Source organism: Cetorhinus maximus, chromosome 10 (genome assembly GCF_964194155.1).
Source record: "Cetorhinus maximus chromosome 10, sCetMax3.hap1.1, whole genome shotgun sequence".
In the NCBI taxonomy this organism is placed as follows: Eukaryota; Metazoa; Chordata; class Chondrichthyes; order Lamniformes; family Cetorhinidae; genus Cetorhinus; species Cetorhinus maximus.
In genome coordinates, this window is record NC_135888.1 from 100,837,639 (window position 1) to 100,864,386 (window position 26,748).

The window sequence follows — 26,748 nt, forward strand, 5'->3', positions numbered from 1 at the left end:
TAGGGAAATCTGCCATCTATACCCGGTCTGGCCTGCATGGGATGTGAGTAAAAACTTTTTCACACAACAAGTGGTTCGGGTCTGGAATGCACTGCCTGGAAGTGTGGTGGATGCAGGTTCAATCGAGGCATTCAAGAGGGCATTAGATGATTATTTGAATAGAAACAATGTGCAAGGGTACGGGGAAAAGGCAGAGCAATGGCACTAGGTCATAATGCTCATTTAGAGAGCCGGTGCAGACAAGATGAGCCGAATGGCCTCCTTCTGTGCCGTTAAAATTCTGTGACATGTGACTCCAGACCCACAGTAATGTAGTCGATTCTTAACAGCCCAGCGAGCCACTCAGTTTAGGGGAAATTGGGGATGGGCAACAAATGCTGGCCTTTTCAGTAACACCCAGATACCATGAAAGAATTTAAAAAACTATTTGAGAAATATTGATTCCATATTAAAGGCACAGTTACAATCCAAAAACTATGGCATAAGTGAGTTATGCTACCACCTATTCTATAATTTCCTAGGACCTTTGCACTGCTCAGCCACAACCTTTGTTTAAAATGTTTTATTATGATGTTTTGAGACTGTGCCTTTGATCCAGAGCAAAATGAAGGGGGTCATACGACCTGTTCAGAAGTCTGCTTGACAATAGGCTGGGGTGACATGGCATACATGCCAGGGCAGCGGTTGAGAAAATGACCGGGCAAGTGCCAAAACACGTCAAAGATGAGCACTCTTCCGCAGCTGAGCGCGTTTAGCTTGTGCTCAATTGACATACTTGGAGGCTGGTCAAGCAATTGTGCCCACTCAAGCATTACTAATTCCTGACAGTGCCAATGATTGCTCCTCTATTATTAACCCCTCACACACATTTCAAACTTGAATAAGTGCTAAGGTGTTGAAGAACCATTGGGCAATGGGGCAAGCTTGGGGATCCTCTGGGAAAGGTGGCCATCGAACACTGATTGAAGGGTGCACTTGTAGTCCCTTGCATTATGTTCAAGTTGACATTGAAAAGTCACCCTCGTGGTCCAAGCAAACCGCGAAGCCTTGGATTCAGGTTAGGAAAGTGCCTGCACCCGAGATGTGAGTTCAGGATACAGCCAAGTGGCTGAAGCTGTTGCCACTTGGTCACATGGCATGGGGCAGTGCTGGGTGGGGACATGGTGAGCCAACAGGCATGGTAAACACTGGGCATCCATGTGGTGGCCTGGACTCTCCAGCATGCATTAAGGGGCCTTGAGAGGCAGCCACAGACTATGACTTGATCAAGAGTGGTCCTTAGGAAACAATTGCTGACCCTTGGGTCTCTCTTTGATGCTGCAGTGAGGAGACCATCAGTAACATGGAGACTGGTAATCTTGCTGCCTGCCTCTCCTGTCTATACGCAATGAGAAGAAGGAGAAGAATGCGACGGAGGTGCCTGGCTCGCCAAAGGGAGGAGCAGAACCCTGAAGAACAAGGGGCAGCACTGCCTCCTCCGCACGCAGAGAATGAACCCCACAGAGCCGTCGTTTGTAGGCACATCGCTAGACCCAGGGTCTATAGACGATGAACGAGAACCAGTGTCGCCAGTGCCTGCATATATCAAGGGAACTGGTAACACACATATGCCATCTTCTTCAGGATTTGGCACCACGGGGACACGGAGTGTATCCACAGCCAGTGGCAGTTAAAGTTACCACTGAGCTCAAATTTTTACAGTAGTGGCTCCTTCCAGGGCTCCACTGGGGACCTTTACAGGATCTCACAAGCCTCCACCTACAAATATATCCAGGAGGTCACGGAAGCCCTTTTTGCCAAGGCACCCAACTTTGTCAACTTCGTCAGAGATCCGACAAGCCAGGAAGCAAGAGCACTGGGATTTGCTGAGATTTCCAGATTCCCACAGGTGCAGGGTGCCATCGACTGCACTCACCTGGCTCTTAAATCTCCCTGGGAACAAACAGTCTAGTATGTGAACTGCAAAGGCTTCCACTCAATGTTCAGCTGGTTTGCAACCATAACAAATGGGTCATGCAGGTGTGTGCAAGATACCCTGGAAACGTCCACGACTTGTACATCCTCAGCAGGTCTCAGATCCCTGACATTTGCCAGGGACCACTCAGGATGCAGGGTTGGTTCCTCAGGACAAGAGCTACCCACAAAGGATGTGGCTGATCTGATGATGCACCTGTGGCGGCCTCAGAATCCTGGTGAGAGGAGGTACAACGAAGCTCATGCCTTAACCTGGAGTTTGGTTCAGGACACCATTAGCATCCTGAAAATAAGGTTCTGGTGCCTGGACAGATATGGCAGAGCACTCCAGTACACTCTCCAGAGGGTGTCACCCATCAGTGGCTTGCTGTGCGCTATACAACCTAGCGAAGCAAAGGGGGGAGGATCTGCATGAGGAGGAAATGCAAGTACAGCATGCCTCCTCTGATGAGGAGGAAGTCGAAGGGGATTAGAGTGATGAGGTCCTGGACAACAAGGTGCAGTGAGGACGCTCCTGAGATCTTCACATTGCATTTGGGAACGTGTGACACCTGTCTGGCTGAGGGCAGTGCACATACGCTCTGTGAAGAGGCTCATATCATGGAGACGCTGCTGAGATACAATGAGTACATGGACTTTCAGACAACTTGATCTTTTGGCAGGCTTCATCACCTCTTCCCTTTACTTGTCAGGAATGGTGACGAGATGGGGGCAGCCCCACTTGTAAGGTGCTTCAAGCACCGAGAGAACATCCCGGAACCCAGTGACGCTTAGGTATGAGATTCTTGCAGCAAACACAAGCCACATGGAGATGCACATATCACTAATCTGGGGGAGTGACTTTGAAGCCGGCCAATCACTGTGCTCAAAAGGTTACACTCTGCACAGGGAAGAGGCCCTGGACTGTGACACTAGCCTTCATTTTTTGCAGGAAGAAAGGTTTCACACCTGACTGACACGAACACTGCTCATTATAATAAGCAGCCATAGACAAGGAGACATTCTTGGGAGTGTATTTACAATGGTCAACATTAAGTACATGTAATTAACACCCATGCCAAAGGTGTCAGCTGTGGCTCAGTTCATAGCACCCTCACCTTTGAATCAGAGGGTTGTGGGTTCATGTCCCACTCCCAGAAACCAAGAACTGTGAATGTACTCAAAAGAGTTACATGCGATCTGTTGATAACTCGAAAGAGTTACATCTTTTTGACGAGGGGAGGCAGTGGCATAGTGGTTTTGCCACTGGACTGGTCTTCCAGAGACCCAGGGTAATGCTCTGAGGATCTGAGTTCAAATCCCACCACAGCAGATGGTGAAATTTGAATTCATTAAAAAGAAAATCTGGAATTAAAAGTCTGATAATGACCATGAAAAAGTTGAGGTGTCAGCTGTGGCTCAGTTCATAGCACCCTCGCCTTTGAATCAGAGGGTTGTGGGTTCATGTCCCACTCCTGGAAACCAAGAAATGTGAATGTACTCGAAAGAGTTACATGCGAACTGTTGATAACTCGAAAGAGTTACATCTTTTCGTTAATTTAGTTTAATAGTTTTGACTCAAAAGAGTTACATCTTCCTGACCTTTCTAACCCTGCCACTATGTCTTGGTGCTCCCCCAACATCCACAGTGGAGGTGGAGGTGGCCTGCTGACTGCTACTCTCTGATGAACTTGGCTGGTGTCCTCTGGAGGGCCCTGGCCTACTTTCAGAGTCTTGCTGTGTGGCAGTGGCACCTTCCTTGGCCTGCAGAGCTGAAGCTGCTGGGGTCACACGAGGAGGGGATGGACACTCCAAGAGTAACCTGGGTGGATGGCCCCAACGTGTGCATGTGCTGATCCTGCTCCCTATGGGTGCCCGAGGGCCCCTGACTGACTTCTTGAGAGGAAAGGGCAGCTGGAGTGAGTTTGAAATGCCCCACCCCCCTCTTGCACTGACACTGATGGATGCCAGGGAGTGCCTCAGTGATGGAGTGCAGCTCCTGCAGCAGTGCAGGAGCAATGTCCTGGACCAAAGTCTCCATGGCAACCGCCATCCTACCAGTGTTGCCCTCAGTGCGTTGGCATGCTGGGGCTGTCGCCTCAGCCTGAAGGTGGATGGACTCCTCCATTATGCCTTGCGATTTGAGTGTAGCAGATATCCCTTCCTGATGTTACCAAACTTTCCTTTGCAGCTCCAGCAACTGAGGCATGACTGAAGAGGCTTATCATCTGACTCGGACTCAGCAGATTTCTGGCCTCCAGCAGTCCTCTGAATGCCAGAAACCTGGGAAGTCCCTGCCGCTGCCTGCTGTGGAGCAGACAGCGTGATATGCTCTCCAGATTGTGACCCTGGGGCTACTCGGGAACTAGGTCCCACCGAGGTGCGTGTCTCAGTGCTGTTGGAAGTGTGGGTGAGCGCTGTGACATGTCTTCAATTTCAGCATCTGTGGATTCCTCTTCCGTGCTGTCCTCAGGGTTCAAGGACCTGACCTGTGGACCCCCTCAGCTGTTTCCCAGATATGTCTGCGAAAGCAAGGAGATATAATTAGTGCATGGCAGGGGACTGTGGAACAGGGGAATTTACTCACAGCATGGTTGTCTGATGGATGTTGCACTCTTGGATCCTCACTTGGTTGAGCACCGTGAAACTCACCATCAGCACAGGAACATTCCAGATTGCTGCCAGCCAGCTGGATGGCTCTATTTTCAAAGTCTGTGAGAACCTTGATGTCGGGCATTCCTCCACCAGTCTGCAGCCTCTCCCTTTTGTTGTGTGCCAGCTTGTCCTGCATGAAGACAGATGGAGAGATTATAAACAGAATGCTTGCCAGGCTGGATGAGAAGGATGCCTGGCATGTGTAGATGCTGAGTGGTGCCATGGATGGGATGAGGACATGATCCGCAGGGCAGATGAAGGTGTGTGTGAGAGTGACTGGTGATGTCCCTTGAGCTGGCAATGACTTAGATTCTTGTGGGTGTATGATGGGTTTGAGAGTGTACAAGTTGAGTGTGCATAGAAGGCAGACTTACTCTGGAGATCATTCATCCTCTTTCAGCACAGGGTGGCTGTCTTCTTTTGGAGGGCATTGGCACTGATCACTGCCTCCCATGCTGGATCGGTCACCCTGGATGAGGTTCTTCATCCAGATCAGGGGTACAGGACATTGCGGCGGTACTCCACTGTGTACAGCAGGTGCTCGAGGGGGACATTACTAAATTTGGGGGCATCATGTTTCCTCCCTTTGGCAGCCATCGTTTCCCAGCAGCTTCCTAGTCCTTGAAGAGTGCTAGCTCTGTGCAGGAGTGGCCTTTAAACAGGGCGCCTGGTTTACTGAAGGCCTGAGGTCACGGCAGGGTGGGGGAATCAGTGGCTGCCCCACCAGTGATCTGATGTAAAACCCATGCCTCTCAATTTTTTAAAAATAAAGTGGCACATGATACGCCGGAATAAGTTGCCAATACCATCGGCAGGTTACACGTTGATTTCCCCGCCCAATATCAGACTTTGCCAATTTCTGGGATAATTCCACCCAAGGTGTTTGGAATGTTGGTTTGTACTTTAAACTGTCCTTTTACTTCCAAGATAAAAGAGAGTTGGGATCTCCAGAATAGCTAATCAGCATTTCTACCTAGAAACATGGCCCATGTGATTCACAGACATAACATCAAGTAGAATATGACCCTTATATAAAAGCAAAATATTGCTAGAATGTTAGAAATATGAAACAAAAATAGAAAATGCTTGAACAAAAACAGGAAATGCTGGAGAATATGACCCTTATTCAGAGCTGTTCTCCTGTTCTGAAGAATCATATTAAACTCAAAAACATTAACTATGTTTATCTCTCCACAGATACTGCCAGAACTGTTGAGTATTTCCAGAATTCGCAGTATTTTGTTTTTATACCCATGTAATTCACGTTGCCATGGAGCTGGGCTTTGGGTGGGGAAGGGTTTCTGAGATATTCCTGAAAATTCACAGACACAGGCAATATGTCAGGAACCAGGAGAGAGGAAGCAGCTATTGGCCAAAAATTTTACAGCTCACCACACAGGAATGTGGGTGGGAGCTCGCGCTCGGATTGAAAAGACCAAATGTGAGAGGATTTGAAATAAGGCTTGTTCTAGGGTGAGAATCTGCAGGGAAAAAACCCTCATCGTGAAAAATAGCTCTGGGTTAAAAGTTACCAGGCTGAGAAAGGAAAGGAACTGAAGTGAACCCTCAGGAGCTAAGAATTACTTTGGACTGGGTCTGGGAAAATTGAATGATTACTTCAAGGGCAGTGTAAAGTATACCTGTAAAGTGTGTTTTTCGGTGGTGTTAAATGTACATGGGAAAGTTCTGCTCTGCAGTTTAAAGCATAAGTTGCCTACAAAAAGTGTTTTATCAATAGCACTTTTTGTTTGGTTGTTACAGTAAAAGTCTTAAAATGTGAAATCTTATCATATCATCCTTTCAGCTATCAACTGGAAGTTTGAATTTCTTTTTTTTTTAAAGTTAGCGGTTTCTACAGGAATCATAATAAATGCTTAAAGGCAATCATGGCGTTGACCCTCCATTAAAAACAATGGCTATTGAGACTTTTCTTGACTAATGGCAGTTTTCCCTTGAAATGAAAAATAAAAGGCACCACTAGATCACCAGCACTATTAAAAAACATTTAAACACGTTTTTCAGTTGGCCAGTGCTCATTTACAAAAAGCCTGATTAATTTCAAAGCATCCATTCAACACAGGCATTTTACAGTTCTATTACAAAACCCTCATCAATCTAACATTTAAATAGTCAGCCAGTTTATTAAAGTTTTAAAGAGGTTTACAACTGCCACATCATTTGATGCTTCACACAAGTGTTCTATTTTCAACCATAAGCATTAGAATTCCAGTAACATTCCTGAATGTCCCTTCATAAATGTCTAAATAATTTTTTTAAAATCCAAATCAGTGAAATGTATAACTCGATGCATTAATTCAAGGAGACAGGCAATTTACAGCTTAAACAGCTGCCAGAATCACCCTGTTCCATTGGCCAGAATTTTACGTTGATCAGGCGGACGTGCGCCTCATCCGAACGCACTTGAAATTGCATCGGGCATGCGTACCAGCATCATGGGGCACCTGCGGGAGTCAAAGCCCAACCCACTGACAATTAAAGGGCCAACTAAGGCCACTAAAAGCCCTATTGTCCACGATTTTATGCCGTCCATGCGATTTCATGCTCACTGCACGGGAAAAACGGGAAGCCTATTTTTAAACAAAACCTCATCCAGGGGCGGGATGAAATGTCCAGGGTAAAACATAATAAAAAAAAAGAGATATCTGGGGACTGATGTTTTTTGAGTTCTGCTGTCAGGTGCTTGAATGTGTTTCATAAACAGAATTTGGTGCATTTCCTTCTTATCTTTTAATCTGTACAGGTCTGCAGCTCCCTGAGGCAGCTCCACAGCAGTTGCCTGCCTTCAGGGAGCTCGCTAGAAGCGCCCACCTGCACCCTCACTTTTGTCAGTGCCCGCCCTCTTCCCACCTCCCTCGAAAACACGGAAGCTTTCTCAGCGCGCGTTTCACGCTGGCTGGCCATTGTCTTCACAGGAGAAGGAGATCAGCTGGGAATGAGCTATTGTCTCAGGTTAGTAAAAGTTGATTGGCATTGGCTACACCCATTCAATTTGCCACTAGTCATATTCTAATTAGAAATGCAAGAAACTATAGCATAAATTATCAATGGTGAGACCGGCATACTGGACGCTGAAATTTACAGTGCCATCTCAAGCTCACTATGCAGGAATAAAGTATCGAGTTGCATTAAAGCAGAGCACAAAAATCAAAAGGGAGTACTCACATTGTCAGCATAACTATACATATCCTGACTGTGTCTGCAAAGGAGAGACTAAACAGATAACTGTTGTCCAAGGGCAGAATTTTACTGCCCTGTCGTGGCATGGGTGAGGCCGTAAAATGCAGCGAGCTGTTCAAAGTCCATTGACTTCGGCGGAACCATAAAATCCCGCTGGTGTAAAATTCCGCCCAAGTCACAAATAAGTTACAATCAGCTTCAGAATTCATGGACATGTATTAGAGTTTACAGTATGATAGTTCTTGAAGTATTTTGGATGGGAGTGGGGACAGTTGGTGCCTAGGATTGACTGAGCGCAGCGAATATCGGAAAAAAACTAAGCGGTGTAAAGCACATGCCTGTAAAAAGGACTTGCCAGATTTCCCACCATGTAAATGAATAAAAGAAATTGGATGTGTTCTTTACAGACATATAGTCCAACCTTCCTGAGGAATCTAGTACATCCCACTCTGTAAGTATGAACCAAACAGAATGTTAACAAGTGTTTCTATAGCTTTCAGACAGAAAGGAAATCAATTTCAATAACATTGATCATTTTGCCATTATAATATGCTAGTAGAAATTGAATTTATCCACAGGACAATTTCACAATGCCCTGGTCACATAAAAGTTCAGTCTTGATACAATCTCAGCCGCACTTCTCTGACAGTTTTACACACTGTCAAACTGAGCCCTTGTATACATAATAAGATAGCTCTTGGAACACCAGAATTCAAAAATACAGGATTGCTATACTGTTGATCATAATATTGTGGTGAATTAGCAATGTCAAAAATGGATCCCACCCAAGATCCAGTCTGTATTTTTGGGAGAGGAAAACAAAAGGAGGAAAACTCTGCACAAACAATTTTTTAATTAAACAAAGCAAACACACAATAATTCGTAAATAATTGAATACTTCATACCTCTTGAGCAGATGATGAGACAGGAATAGAGTGGTACACTCATGTTGCAGTTACATGCTTCAGATCAACTGTCGTAGTGTTGGTGTGCAAGTTGACCTTTGAAACCTCAAACAAAAATGCTCCAAAAACAGGTGTCCACTTATCGTATAAAAATGAACTGCCAGCATAGGTGTGGGTGGGGTGGTTGCCATTTTGAAATGGCATCAGCATCCGACGTAGAGTGGGCGTGTCTGAAACTGCTGCACATCTTTGCAACACAACCTGTATCACCTGCTTGATCCGTTGTGCCCAGTCATAAGGTACCCGTAAGTAAATCATGCGCTTATGGGGTGAACAATTGAGTTTAACTACTGATGTGACATCTGAAAAGGGAGGGGAGGGGGTGTCGACTTATATGCAAAAACATGATTTTTGGGGCTGGAATAATGGGGTCATCTTATACAACACGATTTATGGTATTCTATTCTTAATTGGGATAGATGCATATAAATGCAGATCTAATGCTGTCCAATTTGAATCATTGTTTCTTTCACTGCAACTTCTCTCGTTGGATATATTGAAGTATTTTAAATCTAGTTACAATCAGGACTTTTCCAATTCTATTAACAAAAGTTGCCGAGAGATTATAAATGTATTTCTTGGCAAGGTATTCATAAAACAAGTCTTGAAATCTTTCCCTTATTGAAAAGAACATTCTTATGATAAAGAGATAGTTAACTATCACTGATGGCATATATTATACCATACTAAAGAACATCACAATGATGAATGGAAGGGGTGCTGAAAGCAAATAATAGCACATCTCTTATCAATGGTGAGGTGCATTAATTCTTATCACACAAATGCACTGCATATAAAATAGTTTTAAATCATTCTATCGACTGCGTAATTCCAAACACAATAAGTACAAAACATTAGATGTTAAGGCACTCCACAGTATTTTACAACTTCTTGTCTTAAAATGCCAAAACTTTCAAAACAAAAAAAAGGGCAGAACCACTGTAGATTACTAATACAGTCAAAATAAACCAGAAAGTACTGGAAATACTCAACAGGTCTGGCAGCATCTGTAGAGAGAAACAGTTGACATTTCAGGTCTGTCACGTTTTTATTTAGAACATGAATTCTGTTTCTCTCTCCACAGATGTTGCTAGACCTGCTGAGTATTTCCAACATTTTCTATATTTATTTTAACTGTAAATACTCAGCAGGTCTAGCAACATCTGTGGAGAGAGAAACAGAATTCATGTTCTAAATAAAAACGTGACAGACCTGAAATGTTAACTGTTTCTCTCCACAGATGCTGCCAGACCTGTTGAGTATTTCCCGCATTTTCTGTTTTATTTCAGATTTCCAGCATCCTCAGTGTTTTGCCCTTATTTTAATATAACAGAATTTGCGCACACGATAAAATTGGCTACAAAAATTACAAGAGAAAAACCAACAGCAGATGTGAATGAAGTCAAGTAGCTATATTAAAAGGCAAATAAACACAAGAATGGTATGTGTTTTGAAAGAAGGGATTAAACTTAATGCACATCTGCATTTTCCATTGTAGTGAATCTTCTGTTCCTACAGGCAGCTCCAGCTTGCAATATTTGCCAGTACATCCTATGCACAGATTTTCTGCCTTACATGCTAGCTACAAGTAAAGGAAACTGCAAGCCCTTGCAAAAGGGTCCTTTCAATATTGCTCAACTGTAGCATTTGTTTTAGACCTGCCACAAACGAATAAGGGAATACCCTGGTCAATCAGCATTAGTAAACCATCTTATTAAAGCAGGAAGTGAACAACTTTTAATAACTAACTAAAGACAGCTTAAACCTAGTCTCTATTGGTAATTAAGTATTCCCATTGTATTATCTGTGGCAGAAGTTCTCAAACTGAGGTTCTCATATCATAAGGGTTATGCACAATGATCAGATTTTGTCCATCTGGAGCGAAGCATAATACATACCATAAGCTCAATGTCTAGGAAATTCTGTACTTTATATTTCCTTCTACATATACTGACTTAACATGTTACTTCTGTTAACTGTTTACTAAAAAAACCCAGATGATCAATTATAACACTCTTCTTTCAACAGAGATTTTTTTTAAATGGACGGTGGCTCCGTGACAGCATGTCAATAATTACAGGGGATCCCGATATAGAAAGATTGGACAATCACGTCAGAGGAAGCCTGGTAGTATAGTGTCATAATGAGAAGGACATTTTACATTGATATTATGTTGACTTTTTGTTTTAGGTATTGTATCATGTTCAATCATCACAGCTCCAGGAGTGATTTAGGGTAGAGTCCTTGGCCCAACCATCTTCAGCTGCTTCATCAATGACCTTCCTTCCATCATAAGGTCAGAAGTGGGGATGTTCACTGATCATTGCACAATGTTCAGTACCATTCGCAACTCCTCAGATACTGAAGTAGTCAATGTCCAAATGCAGCAAGACCTGGACAATATCCAGGCTTGGGCTGGCAAATGGCAAATAACATTCATGCCACACAAGGGTCAGGCAGTGACCATCTCAAACAAGAAGGAATCCAAATTAATGGTAACCCCCAGATGTTGATAGTGGAGGATTCAGTGATGGTAATGCAAGGGTAAACAACGTAAGAAAGGACACAATAAATGTAGTATATGGAGATGAGTAGAGGAATCTTGAAGTGCATGTCCACAGATCTGTGAAGGGAGCAGGGCAGGTTAACAGGGTATTTTGAAGGAATATGGGATACAATCCTTTATTAACTGAGACATTGAATATAAGAGCAGTGAAGCAATGCTAGAGCTGTATGAACACATTAGTTAAGCTACAGCTAGAGAACTGACAGCTCTGGTCATTGCATTACAGGGAGGATGTGATTGCACTATAGGTTACAGGAGGAAATTTCAAAGGATGTTGCCAGCAATGGAGAATTTTAGCTACGAGGAAAGATTGGATAGGCTGTAGCTTTTTTGTTTGGGACAGGAGGTTGAGGGAGATTCAATTGAGGTATAACATTAGGAGTTTAGATAGAGTGGATGGATGAAATACCAGGGGGCTTAGATTGAAAGTATTTGGCAGAAGCATTAGAGGGGAGTGGAGGAGAATATTGTTTACCCAGAGATGGTGGTGAGGGTCTGCAATTCATTGTTCGATAGGGCGATGGAGTCGGAAAGACTCACCATATATAAAAATTGCTTGGATAAACACTTGAAATGCCATAATCTACAGGCCTAGGCCAACCAACCAAATGCTGGAAGGTGGAATTAGACTGGATTACTCTTTCAGCCAGCACTGACATGATATGCCAAGTAGCCTCCTTCTGTGCCGTCAATATTCTATGTTTCTATGAAAACACACCAGCTTAAAAGCACACAGTTTATGTTGCCATCATGTCATTGGACTTCCCTACTGGGTGGGAACAGATGTAATTCTGATAATAATTAATTTACAAAGTTTGAGTGCATATTTTGAAGGAGATAATATGAAAGACTTCATTGGTTAGTTTATTTTGAAATAGAATTATACTTTTCTACTGAAATAGCCCACTTATTCACAATCACATTATTGGGTCCCTATGATTGTTCACCTTGAATTTTGAAATGTTTTCTTAGAAAAACCCAAAGTATCAAGGCATTTCTTTGTTGGTGGGTTTTCGTGATTGTTTTCAATTCCATTTTATGTACAATGGCGAAGCAAAGAAACTCTACAACAGATTTTGCAAATATTACTCTTTCCAACACACAAAACCACCTATGTAAGGTTTAATATTTATATGGATGTTCAACACAAACAATTTCAATGCTTATGTTTTAATAGTTCAAATAGTGACCTGAAAACACAATTTTACCACAATTGGATGTTCATCAGTTAGCTTCTCTGTGATTACACACCCAAGTTCCTTAGATTTCAATGTAGCCAATGTTACCTTTATGAAATTTCCATTTTTCAATGGGACTGAGAAGCACGCCGTTTTTTGCCTAATGTGCGTTCCCTGTCGCCCCTAAAAACCAGAGCTGAAGATGGCAAAACAAAGACACTTCAGAGGGATGGGTAAATCAATCTCAGTTAATGGATCTGCTGCCTGGGATTCATAGTGGGGAGAGCATTAGCATCAACAGGAAAGTGTTCTCCCCGCAGATCTGCCCCCTTTATACCCAATATAAAGGACGCAAAAAATACTTCATTCTTGATTAAATTGTACAATACAATTCTCGCTTTATTTGAGTTATATCTTAAAAATTGGTTAAAATCAACCATTTAAAGCAATAGAAACTAGCATAACGATGCTTCTATGTGAATATCTGTATAGCATAGGTTATACCAGCTTTTGTGCCAAGGGAGGTTTCAGGTGATACACAATTTACTTCTATTTAAAAATGGTTCAAGAATAAAGTAAACTAACTGGAAGTCAATGGCATTCTTTAAAAACTGGCTAAGAAATTCTTCTTCAGAGGATAGGTTTGAAAGAGTACTTCGTCACACACACAGATATCTATGGTGTGATGGGCATTCATCCAAATCCCTTCTTCCGTATTACATGCAAATTCTTCAAAGGCATTTCAGAGTGCCTCAAGGCTTCTTCAGGCCACAGAAGCAACCACAGATGTTTGTTGACAAACTTCCAACAATAATACTATTGTGTAGACATCAATACATATTGATAACATGGAATGCACAAAGACCCACAGCTAAAACTAAACCAAACATAAAACTGAATATCATTCTTGGAATTTGTATTTAAAAAAGATATTTGGATTGACATTAAGGCAGAACAGTAATTTTTCATATTTCAGATGTCTTACAAATGATTCAAGCTTTGTCCTTTTGCTTTATGGTATCATCTAAATTCCTCATTTAGATTGTTACCTTGTACTCTCTCTCTCTTCAGGTACCATGGACTTCCATGTGCTGGTCCATGGTTATGCTTGGCGAGGTACTGCAGTGGTTTGCCATTATCTTCTGTAGGTTCTGGCTGACAGGAGACTTTCCTGCTATTACCGTCTGCCATAGGCATATTGGGAGGATTTGCAGATTGATAAGCAACCTGTTTTGGCATGTTATGAATGCACCTTTCTTGGTCAACAAGTTCTGGAGTGGGACTTGAACCCAGAGCTTCTGGCTCAGAGGCAGGGACACTACTCATTGGGTCACAAGATGTAGCTACCAGACACGTATTAGTTGTTTGGTAGTACAGAACTTGAGTGTTGCTGAAAAAAAGATATGTCTAAGCTTTTCATCTTGCATTCATCAGGACGCTCGCAAGAATACCAATATAAGGGGAAAACAACAATGTAAACTGTATATGAAGACAGTGCTGATTGGTTGGCAAGTGGCATTGCCATGGAAAATACACCAATGATGGTTAACTTCCAAGCATTATTTGAAATTTAAACCAGGCAGCTTGACCCTGATTGGTCAAGGCATTGCCCTGAGGAATGAGTCAGCGAATGGTTGTCACATATTTTGTTTAGTTGAAACAGGTGCAATGTATGTACATGTATATGTTCCTTCTGTCTGCAAAGAACTGGACCCTGTGTATTAATATATGTAGCTTCTAGTACATGCAAATGCAACACAATGCGAGCCCGAATGATAATCTTAAATTGTTTGTTAGTGTAATTCTTAGCACATCGAGGATTATTTAGCAAATGTTGTCCAATCGCGGAATCGCATCTAATGTTGGACACTGTGTTTTGAGTTTTGCAAGCACGGGCTGGCTGGGTACAGTCTGTACCTTGTCTGTTGTAAACAGCGGCTGTTTGATGTGACCTGCCAGCCTTTGGGATGCCAGGTGATGCTAGGTATGTAGGCCATACATCCCAAAGACTGGCAGATTGTATCAAACAACACTTCCCAGCAGATGTTCGCAATTGGCAGGCTACAGACCGTACCCAACCAGCCAGTGTTTGTTGGTCCTCAACTCTCAATTTTGATTAGATAAATTTAGCGTCAATGCAAAGCAGAAGCCGTTTTGATTCAACACCAGGCTCAAGTGTGGCTGCTTGGGATCCACATACTGCTAAAAATATTACCCTGCTTGAGAAAGCTTAACACCGGGGAGCTCGTTTCATTACGATTATTCATGAGATTCTAGTGTCTCCCAGCTGGTCTCATCACTAGGCAGGCACAATCTCCAGAAATGAAGAATAGCCCACAGGTTGACATGTCTCTAAAATTTTGAATGAATGAAATATTTCTAACCAACAGCTCTAATTGTACACACCCCAATGTGCTTCCTTTGCTAACTCCTTTTTCACAAGAACAATTAAGGACTGGAACAATCTTCCACAAAGCTTAATCTCCATGCCCTCTAAGGATTCATTTAAGGAAAATCTGTTGAACATTTTTTTTTAAAAAGTAAAATGGCTATCATTGTGTGGCTGCTGTGAAAATTCCCTGGCGGAAGGCTATGGAGGGAAACCTTACCAACTGCCATGATGTAAATGTACTGCCTCACAGATAAGTACAAACTTCCACCCATTGTTGCACTTTTCTTTTTCAGCCAGCTAGTATCAGACAAAATGTTGTGATGTTATCTCCATGTAATGTCACAATTTAAAACTACGCAATATCAGGGTGAGACCAGACTTCCAAAGCAACTGCTCTACTCAGAGCTCAGTTGCGGCAGGAGACGGAGGACAGCAGAAACACTTTAGGGATGTCCTCAAAGCATCCCTGAAGACGTCAAACATTCCTGTCAAGCCCTGGGAGCCTCTGGCTTGTGACCAACCAAAATGGAGAAAGCTTATCCAGGAAGGCACTGAACACACCAACAGACTTAGTTGGGAAGTTCAGAGGTGAAGTTGAGGCATCAGATGAAGTGCACAAACCTCCAAACAAACCATCTACCCAACCCTTCAAGTACCATCTGCACCACACGTGGCAGAAACTGCGGATCACGCATTGGGGCTTATCAGCCATCTCAGAACCCAGTGAACCAGAGTGGAAGCAAGTCATCCTCAATCCTGAGGGACTGCCTGAAAAGGGAAGAATTGGAGGAGGGAGGTGATACAATTTAAAGTGAACTATATCATAATCAACATATCAATTTAGATAATCATTTCAATGCTATGAATACATTATGTAACAAATACCATGAGATCTGATCTATGCTATCCATGGAAATAACCATGACAAGGCATTCGTGAGTCAATCAAATCACTCATGGGACACATCATGTTCCACACTACTTCAGTATATACTCGACAAATATTCACCAATATAATTTCCCTTTGGCAATTTCAGTAAAAGTTCTCCTTTTTACCAATGAGCCGAGAAGAATCAAAATTTGCTACAGGGCAAGGTACGCATATTGGGCTACAGGCAGCATTGAATATCCCTGCATGTCCCACAATATATTTTCGCATGGATACTGAATAGCAATTGAATCTATCAAGAATTAATATGCAAACTGAATGTCATTGCCCAATTAATGAGTCTTTGTAAAGCTGACTTGAATTTGGTGGCTTTGGCTTTCTTATAAATTAAACCAAAAAACGATTTCGTGCTCATCACCAGAACTATTAAATCCTGGCTGAAAACTACAAAATACAGTAATAAATTCTAGTGCACTAACAAAATTACAAAAAATGCAACACATTTAAATCCGCAGCACATTTACTTCATTTAGCGGGTTTACAGAAGTGACGGTGTGTACCATTTCAAAGTATTTCACATTATTTGTTTTCACTCTTCTTCACTATAATTGCAGCATCAGCACCTCTATTGTGTAAAGCGACATAGCGTGTATTAAGCATATTACCGCAGCCGTGTCCTGAAAAATAAAAATACAGAACTCCACTTCAGAACAGATATTAAAGGTACCTACATCTCGAAATTTGTTCCAGTATCTCAGCTCCTTGTCATATTGTGAGACAGTGGTCAACCATTTCTCATTATCCAGGAAACTGACAGCATTGGTCGCTTCTGGGCGCCTGCTTTCAACTTCGAAGCAAACCGCGATAAAAACACCCATCAGAGAAGCCAGCATCTGCAAATATAGGACTCATTCTCAAAAGGCAACAGCAAATATCAGTGAAATTAACTCTTTTATCATTGATTCGAGAACAGTGTTAACATTTTCAGCTCACCTTGTTGCCTGTGTAGATAGGTCAGCTCTTTCTGAGTGAGAAGGAAGAGACTAGCTATTTGACTGCCTGCTTTGTGATCGTGCAGATGGGTTTGGGAATGAGCGCGGCACATGAGACATCGATCAATGTATTAACACACGATGTGGCGCCACCTCACAACCAGCTTGTGCAATAACACTGCAGAACTCCAGCTGACAAACGTGCATATATATTCACTGTCTCTCCCTATTAAACTCTCAGATCGTATTTCTCGAGTTAAGCAACAATGAGACCGATTGCTATTGCTGCCGCTGTTAGAAAAGAGCATCTGGTCAAATTGCTGCACCTACATTTATAAATTTTGTGTGGAATATAAGTCTTGATTAAAAAAAAAACCCAGCAAAAGCAGGGTCAGTGAATGTCAGAAATCAATAACTACTCATTTCTGACATAAACGGAAAACGTATTAAATGAGCGGTATCGATCCAGTGCAATAAGTTCTGGCTGTAAAACAAGCAAAGCCTATTGCAAGAACTCAGCTAGAACGCCATCATATTGGCCCGGGGGGGAAAGTTTCTACTGCAACGGTTGCTGGAATATCGCGCCCTGTATAATCCTACAATGGGCTATTTCCCCTTTTCACCTATGATGTTAAGCTTCGTTTTTCAATGGAAAAATAGATAATGATATCACTGCGCGCTCTGCTCAATTATCTCAGTAATGGTCCTGGGCAAAAGTTTATTAGCAATACTCTCACTTTAAAACAATCTTCCATTGGTCAAATGTATTATCTGGAAGGGTTCAACTCCTCTTCGACCTTTAATGGTCCTTGCTCGTGCACGTGCTAGCGCCTGAAGCCAATAACGCCAACCCTGGGAAGCTCCAACTGTAAATACCAGCAGATGTGAGGAGAGCTTTCAGTTTGGCAGCAGCTGCCGGAAAACCTGTGCTAAAAGCTTAATCACCTCAAATTATCCAATAAAAACTCAAAGCACTGTCAGGGTGAAATCTCAGCTAAACTGCCCCTCCACCCCTCCTCTCTCTTCGTTGCCGGAGTCAGTCCCTCGGAAACGAGGATGGCGTCCGCCAGGCTTGGCAAGACTTCAGGTGACTGAGGTGCCCGATTCTGGATCCACATGTTCTTCCGCAGTGGGGGCACGGTATTGCACAGGGGAGTGGAAATCGCGGTCCCGGGTTGGCTTCTTGCTCCTTCCTCTGCCGCCACTGTTCCACCTCACTGTCGAGTCGCTGAGCCGCAAAGTGTTGTGCCATGCTGGGCGATCGGCAGCATTTTCCTCCCAGTCAGTGGTGTTAATGCCTCTGTGCTTTAGGGCGACCTTGAACGTATCCTTATACCTTTCCCTTTGACCGCCCTTCGAGCGTTGGTCAACAGAACCTATTTTTGGGGCACCTCTCCTAGCCCCCGCTCCGCTCGGGGTGAGCAGAGGGTATTCGGAAGAGGACTGCTCACTCGCAGATGCAGCTGCCAAAAGGCACTCCTGTCCCAGCACAGGTGCCCGATAACCGCCACACATCGCCACCTTTGTGCGGAATATTGGCTGGAGGACTCCAAATATCACAGCTCTGCCCCTGTCACCAATTCTCCATCGCCACAGGGCTTTTCGCCTGATGGAGGTCTGCGCATGGCGTAGTTGAGCGTGGGGACTCCCCGGCACAGCCGGGTTCCACATGGTCTTGGCAGTTGGTGGCTGGATTCAGTGCCATGATGGACCATGACGACTGGGGCTACTTCCCAATTGCAGCCTCCTTCCGCCTTTGGGGCCACAGCCCTCCTTCCCCTGCTCTGCTGGTGAGGACCACTTGGATCGCTCTTTATATGGAACCTCCCCCTCGATCTTACCACCATGGGAGACCCTACCAGGAGCATGAGCTCCAGACAGCATCGATCTCGGGTTCATTGGGACGCGCAAGCCTCTCCACCATGGCAAGGTGATGATCCTCATAAAGAGCAAAACTCACCATAGTCCTAGAGGACCATGGGCTGCTCTCTCTTTAGAGAGAGGGGGTTGGCAGCCATCGACTTCCATTGGATTTGTCCATGATTATGCTTGGCAAAGTACTGCAGTGGTTTGTCATTGTCTTCTGCAGTATGGCTGATCAGGAAACTCTTCCACTCCTACTGCCTGCCATCAGACATATTTGAAGGATTTACAGGTTGGTAATCAAGCTGTTTGGCCACATTTATGAACACGCTTCCCTAGACATCAAACCCTGAAGTGAGACTTGAACCCAGAGCCCAGAGGTACGGACCTTACCACTGCACCACAAGACCTCCCTATCCAGAGCAATCCTTAGGGTATGGTGAATCAGAACAACTGCCCTGGGCCCCGTACTTTGACATCACGGTGTCAGATGTAATACAGCCTGCAATACATAGCAGCTGATTCGCTGTCTCTCACACTCTAAGCTCAAAATGCTTGTTTACTGTTGGTACAAGAGAATAAACGAAGCAGGTATCCCCTCTCTAAAACTCATAAAAGGTGGAAGAGAAAGCAGGTTAAAACCAAGTAAACTGGGATAAATCCCTGCCAAGGCAGCATCACCCTTGAGAACAGCAGCACTGACCTCGGCGGCAGTGGCAGAGCGGCTTTCATTCCAACTCTCATTCACCGCAAAGGGACAAGATGAACTCTTCCGAACTAGTATAACAGGAATATAGAGCATAGCGTCCAACCTGAGGGGTAAGCTGTGTTTATTTTCGATCCTGGGCAATTGAAACCCTTCGCTTCTTGTTATATTTTTCTTCCAGTACGCATTTGCTTAACGTTTGAAGCTGGACAGTCATTTTTTTTTAGAAAGTCGAATTATTTATAGCGTCGCGTTTGTAATTTAAAAGGAAACAGTCGAACGCAGTGAATGTCCTCACTTCGACATTTAGGCCGGAGTTTTCCAGCCCCCGCGCAGCAGGTTCCCCTGTGGCACTGAAATCTCCATTCACATCGGCGGTGCCAGGAGATCCCGCTGGTGTGAGGGGCTGGAAAATCCGATCTTAAAGTTCTCTCCAGTTGGGGTGTGGGGTGTGTTAGTAAAAATGTTATAACGGAATCTCATAGAGATCATGGATTTCTCCTTAACAAAAGGAGAGCCAACAATTATGTTCAGCCTTGGAAACAAGGTGTAGTTTTACATGCGACACAGTCATCACAGTCAATAGTGCAGTACATGCTTATAATTGAGTGCTCAGTAGCTGGGATGCTGCTGGTGCTCCTTCTCACACACACACTCAGAGGAAACTTGTCTAAAAATTTTACGGGTCGCTCACAATGTGTGATTTGCCCCGGGGCCCACACGCCCCTGAGGGACGGCTCTGTCCCTACCCCCACACTATGGGGAGAATTTTTGGCTCAGTGAGCAGTGGCAGGGGCGCTGATCAGGTATCCGCCTGCCCGCGCCCACCCCCACACAACTCCCCCCGACGGGGGGAAAGTTCTCTCCTATATGTTTAAAAAAACAGAGCAAACTAAAAAGAACATTTAACACACCAACAGCACCTGTACAGAAAAGAAGATAGAGTTAATTCTTTCATCAAAATCCTGAAATGGCAGAGGACAGGAAACCATGCAATAAAATAAGTCATTGTAGTGCAAGACAAAAGGAGGCAATAATGGGAGTATTTAGAGAAATGAAAATTGTATCTGCACTGGTGTCTTCATATCATAGTTTATTTCAAAACTTTATCTGAATAGAAGTTACACAGATGAAGAAACCTCAAGATAAAATTAAAGGAAAATGTTAAATATCACAGCTTAGCACCAAGTTTAAGCATTTACTTGGCAGTTTTGCACTTATAAAATAAAACCCATCTAAAAGTAGATGACCTTTCACTCCATTAAGTATCCAGGAAGATTTTCACAAATTAGTGGATATATTAATGTCCTTCAGTAAAACAATTACTCAAGGACATTGTTTCAATTCTATATTCAGTGAATGTGGCTGTAGATGCCTCTGAACCAGCTCGTCCTCACACAGACATGTTCAATGGATGCTAAATACAAGCAACTGGAGGCAAGTGTCAGTTTTTCCTGGGTTTTCTTGGACTTCTGCCTGTAAGATGAGTGTTGCAACTGGACTTATGCTTGTCCCTTAAGCACTTGTGAGCTTTTCAACTTCTTGCTTGTCTTTTTAAACCAATAAAAGTGTATTTATCATATTTCTGTGATTATCTGAGCATAGAATTCTGGCAAAATATTCTGGTTAAATAGTATTTCTCAGGGCTTCTTTCAATCAGATCTCTTAATATAATTTAGCATTGTAAGGGACTTTGGGAAATGGGTTGGGAAGCATGTTAATGTCTGCTTTAAGGACACATTCTTATTCTCATCTATCATGCCCAGTGCAGGCGTGTCCTATTCATAATTTCAAACATGGGCTGCATTCAGTATATAATTTTCTGAAATTGTCTTTTATTTAAAAATGGACACTAACAGGATTGCTAAGATGGCTGCCAAAGGTCAGTTGACTTTTGCAATTCCTGCCTCAAGTCTGTCGGATTTATCCCCGCTATTATTTGTGGAATTACCTGAAACTCAAAATCTATAGACCTTGGGATTCCCTGGCTCCGAGCTCAATAAAAGAAAGCTGCAGAAGCCAGTTTATCATAAGTGGATGTGAACAGATCCCACCCATCCCCCTACATCTATTCTCCGTTGTATAGCAATGGCTTCTAGCTTTAAACCATTCTGGGCGGGCAATAGAGTGATCATTTGGGTCACTTGATCAGAATCATTTCAGATAACAAATCTGTTATCCCAAGAACCAGGGAGAAACTAGTCAGTCTGCAGAGAACACAGCAAGAAACAGCATCTACTCCTTTTTAAAAATCAAAGACGGCTCCAACTTAATGTCTCCCAGCTGTTTCTTTTCAAGCCCACCAGTACAGAAACTTGACCTCCTGGTAAGAAAAACCTAAGTAATCAACTTTGTGATCTACACTTGCTCCGGGGGTGGCAGGCCTGACTTCTAATCCAATCCTCCCCCAGAACGAAAATCTGAACTGCGGGCCGCCATTTTTAAAGGTCAGGTTCACAGAACCGGGTATTTTCCCGTCTCTGAGCAGCCGACCCCGGAGTGAAAATCCAGGCCAAAATATTTCAGTTGTGTTAGTTAGTTCATGGGGAGGTACCTTTTCTTTAGTTTGGCATATTAGTTACCTGTTAAGTAGTGTTTAGTCTCTTTGCTTTTAGTTTGTTTGTTACTGTAAAAGTCTTAAAACATGAGATCTTATCCTGTGATTCTTTCCATCGGTAGCTGGGAAATTCATATATTTTTTAAAAAGTTATTTGTCTCTACCTGGATTGTGATACTTATTACAGAGAAGATCATCGATGAAGCAGTTGAAGATGGGTGGGTCAAGGACTCTTCGCTGAATAACTCCTGCAGTAATGTTATGGGCCTGCGTTGATTGACTTCCAACTGCTGGGATAATAGAACAAGACCAGGAGAACATCTTTGGCCTTTCAGGGTCTAAATGTGTACAATATATCACAATTCCTCAACCTGAGGATATAATAGATTAGAAAAAGGGAAGCAAATGCATTTTGATAAAATGGGGTAATATTCAAGATATTTTCTTCTCAAGTTTGAATTTTATTTGCTCCTTTTTAAACATGAAAGTGATGTTTTCCATGAGACGGTTTTAGAATCTATGCTTGCAATGAAAGCTGAAAGATAATAAATGAAAATATCAAAGCTAGAAGAAATTATTTTCTCAGCTGTAAAGAAAGATTCTCAAAGCCAAATAAGATGAAGGGAGAGAGTACAAAATAGCAAATGGCATACCGAAAGAGGAACTCATTCTTTGGTTTCAAATATAAAAAGATTCAGTACAAACATGAAGGCTTAATGCTAAATAATATATAACACACTAGAACGGTTACCAATTTAATGGGTGGATTTGTGTTTATGTTGCAACAAGTTCATGTTTTCACTGATCATGTAAATGTAACTACAAGTGTTTGATTTCTACTTGTTCCTTTAATAAGAATAGATCTAGCTTCCCAGAATTCCTGCCCAAAACCCTTTTCACCTTTTCATCTTTCATTTGGATCCTCCAAAAAACCTACCATTTTGACCAAACTTTAGATCATCCCTTTTAATATTTCATTCTCTGGCTCAGTATCTGCACCTGAAATGATTTTTCTATGCCAGAGGTGCTATATGAATACAAGCTGCTTTGCCACATATGTAGCTTAGCTAATATGAATTAATTCTGCACATTGGACCTGAATTTGAATTGTCCTAAAGATGGTGCTTATCAATGGCAAAGCCCTTAAAGAGAAAACTTCATTATTTTACTTAGATCTATTCCATCCGAAGTTATTTTGTAAGCTCATATCCAGAAGTGTTTTCCTGTTTAGGTCCTCTTTTGCACATCCATACGCCTGAAAGAGCTGGCACACAAGAGGTCTCCCAGGTATCTGCAAATGATGAGCGGAAGTCAGCCTATATAATAGCAGTGATGCTATTTGACCGGCCCACAAATTTTCCTCCATTTTTATCGGGAACCTCTGTTCACCAGCTTCTCCTAATGGCAGGTTTGCCAGCTTAATGTGCCTGGATATATGGGGACAAACTTGCATCTTTCCACCACACCTACAAATTGGAGATGGGCACAATACTTCAAATCCTTAGACTTTGCCCCTTTAAAAGTTAATGGACATGAGCCATTTTTGTAAGTTTCAGGTGTCTGAAAAGCTTAGGCCTGCTTTCTGGGTTGAATTCCTGATATGTCATTGCTTGATCCTACATGTCAAATCACCTTGCCAATTATTCTGAAAGGGATATGCCTAATGTTCTTAATCTCAAAATCCAGAGGATAATGTTCGGTTAATTTATTTCCAAAGCATTTTGACGGAACACATTTACTAGGAACAGTTGCTATTTGACAGCTCAGGGAGAGCAGGTCTATCTTGTTATATTTGATGTTGAGTCATAACTTGGGGATAGATGAAATTATATTTTAATTTTGTGTAGTTGTCATGATTGAAAATATTAAGACCCCTTTATATCTAGTACTCATGTCACTCATGTCATATTTACCTACTGCATTACAAAGCTTTAATAAAGCAGTACCCATTCAAACTGCAATAACTTCAAGCTGTAATTGAGTTGGGACATTTTTATGATATACTACAAATTTATATTGCATTTGTAAACACTATGTGGCACTGGCCATTGGCTTTCCAGTGTACCTCTGAGACTATTCCTCTCCATTAGTTAAAATTTAATATTTCAGAATTTGCAGATGAGATATGCTCCCAAAAAAATTAAAAATCAACACATAACATGATTGCCAAATTAGAATATCACCCTCAGCACTGGGAAGGGGTTTTCTGATTTTGTGATTTTGAGATGTAATAAAGACATTCAATGTGATGATCTAGCTTCTAGATGTCCACATCTATAAAGGAATGGAGTGTAGGAAAATGTCCTTTAAATTGCCTCAAATATGTTCTTAAAAGGGATTTAAAGCTTAAAGATGGCTACGCAAAATGGAGTCAGTTGTTAAATGCAATGCTGGGAAATCAAACTAATTAATCCATGAAGATTCAATTAAACAAAATATTCTTTACCAGTAAGAGATTAGCATTAAGCACTGAACTAGGGAATAGGTTGTTGGTGGAAAATAAGTAGTTTAACATTTTTTTAATTCATTCTCGGGATGTGGGCTTCGCTGGCTGGGCCAGCATTTATTGCCCATCCCTAGTTGTCCTTGAGAAGGTGGTGGTGAGCTGCCTTGTTGAACTGCTGCAGTCCATGTGGTTCAGGTACACCGACAATGCTGTTAAGAAGGGAATTCCAGGATTTTGACCCAGCGACAGTGAAGGAACGGTGATATATTTCCAAGTCAGGGTGGTGAGTGGTTTGGAGGGGAACTTGCAGGTGGTGGTGCTCCCATGCATCTGCTGCCCTTGTCATTCTAGGTGGTAGAGGCCAAGAGTTTGGAAGGCGCTGTCAAAGAAGCCTTGATGAGTTGCTGCAGTGCATCTTGTAGATTCACACTGCTGCTCCTGTGCATCGGTAGTGGAGGGTGTGAATGTTTGTGGGTGAGGTGCCAATCAAGCAGGCTGCTTTATCCTGGATGGTGTCAAGCTTATTGAGTTTTGTTGGAGCTGCACTCATCCAGGCCAATGGAGGGTATTCCATCACATTCCTGACTTGTGCTTTGTAGATGGTGGACAGGCTTTAGGGAGTCAGGAGGTGAGTTACTCGCCACAGGATTCCTAGCCTCTGACCTGTTCTTGTAGCTGCAGTATTTATATGGTTAGTCCAGTTCAGTTTCTTGTCAGTCGTAACCCCTGGCATGTTGGTAGTGGGGGATTCAATGATGGTAATGCCATTGAACATCAAGGGGTGATGGTTGGATTCTCTCTTGTTCGAGATGGTAATTGCCTGACACTTGTGTGGCGCGAATGTTACTTGCCACTTGTCAACCCAAGCCAGGATATTGTCCAGGTCTTGCTGCATTTGAACATGGACTGCTTCTGTATCTGAGGAATTGCAAATGGTGCTGAACATTGTGCAATCATCAGCGAACATCCCCACTTCTGACTTTATAATGGAAGGAAGGTCATTGATGAGGCGGCTGAAGATGGTTGGGCCTAGAACACTACCTTGAGGAACTCCTGCAGTGATGTCCTGGATCTGAGATGACTGACCTCCAACAACCACAACCATCTTCCTTTGTGCAAGGCATGAGTCCATCCAGCAGAGAGGTTTCCTCTGAAATACATTGACCCCAGTTTTGCTAAAGGTCCTTGATGCCACACTCGGTCAATTGCTGCCTTGATGTCAAAGGCAGTGACTCTCACCTCACCTTGGGAGTTCAGCTCTTCTGTGCATGTTTGAACCAAGGCTGTTATGAGGTCAGGAGCTGAGTGGCCCTACAGAACCCAAACTGGTTGTCAGTGAGCAGGTTATTGCTAAGCAAGTGCTGCTTGATAGCATTTTTGATGACCCCTTCCATTACTTTACTGATGATCGAGAGTAGACTGATGGAGCGATAATTTGCCAGGTTGAATTTGTCCTGTATTTTGTGTACAGGACATACCTGGACAATTTTCCACATAGCCGGGTAGATGCCAGTGTTGTAGCTGTACTGGAATAACTTGGCTAGGGGCACTGCAAGTTCTGGGGCACAAGTCTTCAGTACTATGCCAGAATATTGTCAGGGCCCATAGCCTTTGCAGTATCCAGTGCTTTCAGCCGTTTCTTGATATCATATGGAGTAAATCAAATTGGCTGAAGACTGGCATCTGTGATGCGGGGACCTCTGGAGGAGGCCGAGATGGATCATCCACTGGGCACTTCTGGATGAAGATTGTTGCGAATGCTTCAGCCTTATCTTTTGCACTGATGTGCTGGGCTCCTCCATCATTGAGGATGTGGTTATTTGTGGAGCCTCCTACTCCAATGAGTTGTTTAATTGTCCACCACCATTCACTACTGGATGTGGCACGACTGCAGAATTTAGATCTGATCTATTGGTTGTGGGACCGCTTAGCCCTGTCTATCACTTGCTGCCTATGCTATTTGGCACGCAAGTGATCCTGTGTTATAGCTTCACCAGGTTGACACCTCATTTTTAGGTATGCCTGGTGCTGCTCCTGGCATGCCCTCCTGCACTCTTCATTGAACCAGGGTTGATCCCCTGGCTTGATGGTAATGGCAGAGTGGGAGATATGCCGGGCTATGTGGCTGCAGATTGTGTTTGAGTACAATTCTGCTGCTGCTGATGGCCCACAGCACCTCATGGATGCCAAGCCTTGAGTTGCTAGATTTGTTCGAAATCTATCCCATTTAGCACGGTGTTAGTGCCACACAACACGATGGAGTGTATCCTCAATGTAAAGGCGGGATTTCGTCTCCACAACCAGACTGTGGGGTGGTCACTCCTACCAATACTGTCATGGACAGATGCATCTGCAGCAGACAGGTTGGTAAGGGTGAGGTCAAGTATGT

The 26,748-nt window shown here is 43.1% G+C and overlaps 1 protein-coding gene across 1 annotated transcript in view; it reads right to left on the reverse strand.

Moving 5' to 3' along the window:
* spock1 (SPARC (osteonectin), cwcv and kazal like domains proteoglycan 1) overlaps positions 1–16,871 on the reverse strand; it is a 561,184-nt gene extending 544,313 nt beyond the window's left edge. The window contains exons 1-2 of the mRNA XM_078550892.1: positions 16,789–16,871; positions 16,523–16,688 (exon numbers count right to left, since the gene is read on the reverse strand). The gene's annotated coding sequence lies outside the window, so the exon portion shown is untranslated. The remainder of the gene's footprint in view (positions 1–16,522; positions 16,689–16,788) is intronic.
* Positions 16,872–26,748: the final 9,877 nt, after the last annotated feature.